This window comes from Dermacentor silvarum, chromosome 3 (genome assembly GCF_013339745.2).
Source record: "Dermacentor silvarum isolate Dsil-2018 chromosome 3, BIME_Dsil_1.4, whole genome shotgun sequence".
NCBI lineage: Eukaryota > Metazoa > Arthropoda > Arachnida > Ixodida > Ixodidae > Dermacentor > Dermacentor silvarum.
Genome location: NC_051156.1, coordinates 33,195,534 through 33,204,054, shown reverse-complemented (window position 1 = coordinate 33,204,054; position 8,521 = coordinate 33,195,534). Strand labels below are relative to the sequence as shown.

At 47.3% G+C, this 8,521-nt stretch overlaps 1 pseudogene; it reads right to left on the bottom strand.

The window, feature by feature from the left end:
* Positions 1-4,249: 4,249 nt before the first annotated feature.
* Positions 4,250-8,521, bottom strand: part of LOC125944207 (testis-specific serine/threonine-protein kinase 3-like) — a 260,227-nt pseudogene continuing 255,955 nt past the window's right edge.

Here is an 8,521-nt window from a genome sequence, read left to right as displayed (position 1 = left end):
TTAAGTTCGGCTAAGCTAAATGGTTGATTGCAAGCCTCACTCGAAGAACCTTTGCGGTTAAAAGGCTGCCGCTCTTCGCGTTCTTTGAACTTCAGAAAGTGTCTGTATAATGCGATTCACTTGATACATATTCAATGTGTTCACCTAGACAACCCGCCTGGTCTTCCAGGCTATCACCTTGGATACTTACTAAGGGTAGAGGATGTGACTCCCGGCCTATTAGTCTATTTACCCTATTCCAGACTTTTGTTTCGACGGTGTATGAATTTATACTGGAAATGTACCTTTCCCAACTCTCTCTCTCTCTTTGCACGTCGATGCGTTCTTCTGCACTGTGACTTTGCTTGTTTAAAATTTATCAGGTTTTCAGCTGTTGGGGAGTTGAGAAACAATCCCCAGGCTTTATTTTGTTTTTTACGTGCTTTCTGGCATTCATCTTTCCACCAAGGCAGGCGACGTTTATTAGCTAGTCCATTAGTTTGTTTTATGCACATTTCAGCAGCGTCAATGATAAAACCTGTTATATACGCCACCGCATTCTCTATGTTAAAAGAGGCAATGTCATCACGGCTTAAATATGTTATTTGTCGGAAAAGTTCCCAGTTAGCCGAGTCAACCTTCCATCGGGGAACGTGTGGCGAGCATCTATCTTGTTCTGTTAAGCCTAGCATAATTGGGAAGTGGTCGCTCCCAAAGGGGTTCTTGAGAACAGAGCACTCCAGGTATGGAATTAGTGTACTCGATGCTATACTTAAGTGAATGGATGAATATCTGTTATGTGTAACGCTGTAATACGTAGGCTCTTTCTTGTTAAGTAATGATGCGCCTGAAGAAAGCAGAAAATTTTCAATCAGGTGACCTCTCGCCTCGCAACGTGAGTCTCCCCACAAAGTGTTATGTGCATTGAAATCTCCGACAACTATGTATGGCTCCGGAAGTTCATTTATATAGTTTTGGAATTCGGTTTTATGTAGTTGATAATTGGGAGGGATGTATATAGAGCTGACAGTGACCAGCTTGTCAAACAACACCCCTCGGACAGCAACGGCCTCTAGGGGCGTACGAAGTTTTAGTTCCCGCCAGGCAATACCTCTGTCGACTACAATAGCCACACCACCGAAAGACACGACTGTGTCATCGCGGTCCTTACGGAAAATGGCGTATTGTCGGAGAAAATTTCTTTGCGTGTGTTTGAGGTGTGTTTCTTTGACACACAGCACCTTTGGATTATACTTATGCAGGAGTTCTTTGATGTCATCAAGATTGTGGAGGAGTCCTCGGACATTCCACTGTGATATTTGTGTATCCATATTCAATGTGGGTTTTTTGCAGTGTGTTAAGAAAGAGAAATTACTTCACAGAGCCGTTTCCGGGTGCCGTGATGCGGTGTTTTTCTTGTTTGGAGCGATCGCGATACTCTCACGGCTCCTTAGGCGCAAGTGACGCCGTCTGGCTGGTTGTTGTGTATATAGCCTCTTGCGAGGCGCTGGACACGCGCTCTTGCGAGCGGTTGGTTTGACGAGAAGGCCTCGCCTCGAGAGACGAGGCCCTCGAGGCCACCAGCGCGGAGGTCGATGGCCCCTTCTTGTGAGTTGGCAGAGCAGCGCTAGCTGCACCCGCCGAGGGGGCGGATGACGTCGCCGCCGCCCCACTGCGCGTGTGCCAGACAGCCGCCGGGGGCCGATGTGGCGTTGCCCCCTGACGCGCCACTTCGGCAAAGCTGGTTTTATTGCGATAGCAATTATATGGACACTCCTAAGCAGATTTCTGCCGTCGGCGTCGCCGTCGTCGTCGCCGTGAGGTTCCGTATGACGTCAAAGGCGATGAAATTGTCGCCGCGCGCCGAACACTGTATGTGCGAGTGAAAGGGCGCTAGGGACGCGCGCTTTCACGGGGAGTGAACGCACGGCGGAGAACAAACGCGCGTTCTGCGCCGTGCTCCCTTAAGGGCTGCAGAATTAAGCGTTTCTTTCCTCCTTTACACTCACTATATATGTAGAGCAAACGCGCCTTCTTCCGACGCGCGAAATGCCGTGGGAGGGAGGGGGAGGGAAGGGAGGCGACGTTTAGCTGAGGCACAAAATACCTATTTATATAAAAACGTTGTGAGGCGAGAAGGTGGTAAAGACTTCCGACGCTGCTCGACCAGTGTCCCGTTCTGATCTCGTCGAAAACCTCCGAGACGCCCCCAGAGACTCCGACAACAGTCACCAACGCCGCGCGCGGTTTGTGCGAACGCGGGCAAAACGGCGACGGCGTCGACAACAGTTCTGTGTGTTGCCGGTGCTGCTGCATGTCCAAGTTTGTACAGCTGATAAAACTACTATCCTTACTCCGTATAGCTCTCCACAAATTTGCTATCGCAATTGATGCTTCGCCTTTCGGGTGAAACTGCGACAACTTTTTGGCAGGTACGATACCCGCCTGCGTGCCTCCTTGAAAGTTATGTTTTCTTTTACTTTGATCGTGACTATTTCTTTCTCTTTCTTCCAAGACGGGCATGACCGCGAGTATGCGGCATGCTCGCCATCACAGTTGACACAGTGTGGAGTGTTTTCGCACGTTTGAGAGGCATGGTCACCGGAACTACATTTAGCACATGTTTGTCGGCCTCGGCAGTTCTGGGAACTGTGGCCGAAACGCTGGCACTTGAAGCAACGAAGAGGATTTGGTACATAGGGTCTGACCCATAGCTTGATGTATCCGGCCTCGATGGATTCGGGCAGAACACTTGAGTGAAAAGTAAGTATCAGGTGCCTGGTCTGGATTTCCTTGCCGTCGCGCCTCATCTTATTTCGTTTAACATTGATTACATTCTGCTCACTGAAACTCTCTAGGAGTTTAGCCTCACTCAGCTGCAACAGGTCATCATCTGATACAACGCCACGGGTGGTATTCATGGTACGGTGCGGGGTTACTGTTACTTGAGCATCTCCAAATGACACTAGGTTGGGAAGTTTCTCGTACTGTTTCAGATCATGAAGCTCCAAGAGGAGATCCGCGCTTGCCATCCTGGATGCTTTATAGCCTGGTCCAAAAATATCCGTCAAAGACTTTGAGACAAGGAAAGGTGAAATTGTTCGTACTGATTTATCCGACTTTTCAGAATGAATAACATGAAAGCGGGGGAAGTTATGCGTTTGGCATCCAAAATATTGGAAAACATCTTCAGTGCGCCCTCTTTTCTGACGGCGATCATGGAGTGGGGGGAATGGTTCAGCCATAAGCATTGGTGCATTTTTCGGCAGCGACGCCAGCCACCCACCATGGAGCCCAATGAGGGGACGGTGCAGAAACTGGAAAAGCCAGGTCCTGCAAACGCCAGCTGTACGCCACTACTATAACCAAATATGGAGTATCCAAGGTTGGCTACCCACACAAGGTTAACCCTAGCTGCCTGGGAAAACGGAAGTAAAAGGGAAGTGAAAAGAAGACAAGATAGATTGAAAGTGAGAGAGAAAGACGAAGATTTAAGAGGAGGACAGGAAAAAGCAACTGCCGATTTCCCTTGGGTGGGTCAGCCCAGGGGTGCCGTCTATGTGAAGCAGAGGCCGAAGAGGTGTGTTGCCTCCGCCGGGGGGCCTTAAAGGGCCGAACACCCGGCATCAGGTCAACCTCCAGGATCCCCCTTTCCCCAGACACGGCTAAGCCACGCACGACTACACGCGGGAGGGTCCAACCCTCATGTGCTCGGGTACGTGGTGGCGCAACTCACCAAACGCCTGCTGACGCAGGCGCCCCTGCGGGGTCAGTGGCGTGAGTAATTATGTCATAAAGTACGTAGTCATAAGCTTATAGATGGATATCAGGCATGACATTATGCAGTAGGTCGTTAATATCAGTAAACATCAAATTTCGCGTGGAAAGAAGCGTTTGTCGCACGTAAGCAAAGCTGTCGATACGAGGCCTCTGCAATGTTCTCTGGGCTCTCTTATATTGCAGGAGCAAGAAAAATCAGTTTTGTATGTTGTGTTTCGGCGTGTTTCGTGTTAGTGATTACGGGCCCATCATCCCCACGGCGATGAAAAATAAAGACTACTATGAAGGCCTTGTTGCTTCCGTCTGTAGCCTCATCAAAAACATACGAAGGATTATTTCCCCAATAAATTCTCCATTCGCTCGCACATTTCGTTACATTGGCTGCTACCTATTAAATCACTACTTTATTTAACGCACCCTTAGCGTGATGCATGTAGTGGTCATTACTGAAACACTAATTTCACGCGTAACGTTCACTTTACAACGGATACTACAATGCTATAGGCTTGTGGCACATGAAGGTGCAAAGTTTCATACGCGCGCCATACAACATTGAACGAGGGTGGCCCATAAATACTGGAGGATAAATGTTGCGTGCTCACTCCTTGAACGGGCTCGGGTACCTCTTGATCCAGGGATGGCGTATGACGCGTCCCATTGATGCACGCAGTGTCACCACAGGCTCCAACATGCCCCGGATAAGGTTCTTCAGATCTGAGCTCAACGACAGCACCTGCGACACTCCATCAAGTATTCGCGAATCAAGTGCATGTCTTCTGTATGCGCCAAGAACTGCCGCGATGAAAACATTCAAAATGTACTAAAAAATTCCGTGTATCTTTAATTAGTCGATATCTACTACTGCGTAATAAGTCATCTGCGTAAAAATTACCTACACTGACGAAATCATTGCGATGAAAATGTACGCGCCACCACAAGTTGCTGCTGCGCTATTCAAACTACTGTACATCCATTCTTTCATTTTAAACAGTGTGGGGGGACAGTCACCGGTCTGACGCGACGTCACGAGGTGTTGTCAATTGCTGTAATAATTCTACACTCGGCTTGCATTCAAACACTGTCGCTCGTTGAAGCACTGTCGCTCAAATGAAAAAATCATTCTCAACCAATCAACATCTTTCAGCAAGAAGCATAAACTAATCACAGACGCTAAATACGGTTTTAAACAAGGTAAATCAACAGAGCTAGCACTAGTAGCAGAGAAAGAATATATGCTGCAAAACCTCGAAAATAAGTTACTTGTAATTGGTCTACACATAGACTTCACAAAAGCGTTCGACTGCTTAAATCATGACCTCCTAATACTTAAGCTTGAAAGATATGGCATCAGGGGCCTTCCTCTTCAATTACTGACATCCTACCTTAGAAACTGGCAGCAATATGTGTCTATAAACACTAGCATATCATCTTCACGACAAATACCAACAGGTGTCCCTCAGGGAAGTATCCTTAGTCCATTTCTATTTAATATCTACATAAACGACATAGTGCTTATCCATCGAGAGGCAAAATTCTTAAACTACGCAGATGATACAAGTGTTTCTTTATCAAACAATTCTTATACAGGCCTCATTGGTGCAGCGAACGATCTCTTCACCCATCTCTCAAAATGGAGCCAGGACAACTTTTTAAAAGCAAACTCCTATAAAACACAAGCAGTCATCTTTAAAACAAGAGGTACGTGTACTCCTTTGACCCACAATATATTTTACTATACTCTGAGCATATAGAGGTTGATGACGCGGTATAAGTACTTCTATACTTTAGCGACACATTGCAATGGGACGCTCACGTGGATTTTATACTCCAGAAACTGAGCCGCTGAACAGGCATACCACATCGAAATCGGTACCTTTTACCAACGTCAGCTAAATTGATCATTTATAATGCACTGCTTGCCTCGCATGTAAAGTATTGCCATCTTGTATGGGGCACAACATCGGCTTCCAATCTCTCTAAAATACTACTGATGCAAAAAAAGTAATACGCGCTATTGCAAATGTGCCGTACAACTCACACACTGATGGTCTTTTCACCAAGTACAACATAACAAAAAGTCATCATCTGTACAAACAAACTTTCCTACGCACTTACTACTTTCAAGTAAAAGATAGAAGCAACCTAATAACAAACAGCAAACTTAAAAGAGTATGCACCCACATGACACGCGCCGCCATGGAAAATGGCTCATACCTTTTTCGAGAACAAATTACGGCCATCAAATGGTCGCAAGCACCTTGCCACGGCTACTAAATTCTTATCTAGAAACCGGAATTGACATTCATGCCTTGACACCACCGGAGCTCATCTGCCTTGCGAAAACTATAATTTAAATCACCATGGTACAGTGAAACTACGTGTGCTCACAATGAAAGAAATGTGATTAATCCAGTTAATATGTAATCCACTGTTATTTGTTCTTTTCATTTCTGAAAGTGTTCTTTTCCACCGGTCTGCCAATATGTAAAGGGTGCCAGGGACCACTCAAGCTGCCAATAAGCAGCTTTTACCTTGGCCCCCTCCATTTGCTTGTAAATGGGCCCAAATAAAATGAAATGAAATGAAACGAAGTGAAATGAAATTGTTCGGCTGAGACAGCTTCTTTTGCTTTGGAGGACTAACGTTTCCGCACCAACGCGCCAACCGCTACGCTGGTTGTTTACGCTATGCGAATCGCCGCGTATGAAGACTCATGACGCCACCTACAAGAAGAACGATGAGGCGTAGTAGCCGAGAGCGAGCCTGCGTCTTTTGCTTCACGTTTTGTTTACCACGCGACGCCATCCTAGGCCCGCGTGCTGGCGTTTGCCGCTGTCGTCACGCTCCCCCACTGCGCAGCTGCTGCTTCGCCCGCTCCGCGAGAATGCCCACTCAGACAAACAGATCGAGTGGGTTGGAGCTTAATTCCTGTGCTTTAAGTACGTCAATAAAACAGTGCGATGTTATAATGCAAAGCTTGTAGCGTACGAACGGTAGTGTGCTTGTACTGGATAGTGTCAACGCGTAACTGTGATCCCATTGAGCGTTACAGTTATAAAAGTTGCTTATGTGTAGTTCGTGGTTTAGCTGTTTTTATTTATATATGAACACTTCAGCGAGAGATCTTTTGCATTAAGCAGGTTGGTCGCGGAAACAACTTATTATATGTGAAACTGAAAGCTGCATACTCCTCCTGAAGAACAGTTGTAAGAGTGCGGGGAGAGTTGCTCCTTTGAATAAGTCGGACACAACGCTCAACTCTTAAAAATAAACAGTACACAGCTTAACAGTTTAATATTTTATTACGGTTTATCACGGAGTATGAAAGCAACACGGGAATAAAACAACGTATAACAAAAAATTACTGCCGTATTTGTGCACTGTTTGCTCCCTGGCAATCCCTGAGTTCCCTGACAATCCACGCAGGGCAACATCCAAAGTCATGTGATGAGTGGACCTCACTTCGTTTATATTTAATTGACAAAGGCTCGTCTCACATTTGAGGTACGGGCCGGGTAGTTCTTTCATTTTTGTAGAAACGCACGATATCATTTATATGTCACATATAGATTCCGTAACAACATGGTTAACACAAGAGACAGAGGCCTTCCCATTACTACGACAGAAGAGAAGGGAAATTGAAAATGGATAATGGTAACTTGTCTTCCTGGTTATTTATATACACTCGCGGGGACTTACCTTAGGCAAAAGAAAACACGTGAATCAAAGAGCATAATTATAAGTTTTTTTGTACTCATTATTACCTTTGCTGGCTTCAGTGTCTTGAAACGAACGCTTGGACACATTAGAAAAAAAATTACGGGTGATGCCTAGAACTTTCTAAGAATGTGAAGGCGAAAGCATAGTTGGACCCATAGTGATGTGGAATGAAGCTCTGAGCCCACGCGGCGACGTATACATGTCGCTCGAGCACGCTGCGAGCGTGCTCCCGCCGTTTCCAGAACGTTCTACGGGCGGCGCCGCTGACATTTCTCGCCTTTTCCCCAGCACCGACATCGCGCTTGCCTCAACGCCCCTACTGAGCGGCTGCTGATATTTACCTCCTCCTCCCCAGCACGCCATTGCCCTTTCCCTCAACGCCCGTTAAGCGCGAAGGGCAGTATGGGAACGCTTTATTCCACAGCTGGCCCACGGCCGCTGGATAAAAAAAGGGTGCGGCCTGCCGCGTGCATCGAAAACGGTGTGATCAGCCGCGGCGCCACACGCCGGGGGCTGTTGTCTGACATCGGTATAGCAAATACGTCAGGAACGGCCTTGGAACGCCATCGACGTGCAATCCGACGCGTTGCAGCCCCGACAGCTAGCGCCGTTCGGCCCAGCCAAGCGGCCGACAATGCAACTACGGCCGTCCCGTTTGCTCCCATAGCAGCGCGCCCGACGCACCTTTTTTTTTTTTTTATCCAGCGGCCGTGGCTGGCCCCACAGCTGGCCAGCTGTGGAATATGACGAACGCGCGAGTAGTTGCACGAGCGCGAGGCAAGGCGAGGCAAGCTCGCTCACTTTTTCTATAGCTCACAGCGAACTTGAAACATACAGATTTCGCCTTTAAAATGTCGGTATACTTTTCTGTGACATTGTAGCACTAAACTCCGCGCAGTCGCTACGCGGCATTGAAGGGCAGACAGACGAACTGCAAAGGACAGGGGGACTGTTTCAGTTGATCAAGATTAGACTATACACTGGGGCACTATGACAGGAGACAACATAAAACTCAAACAGAGACGGCGTGGTCTCAGCTTGG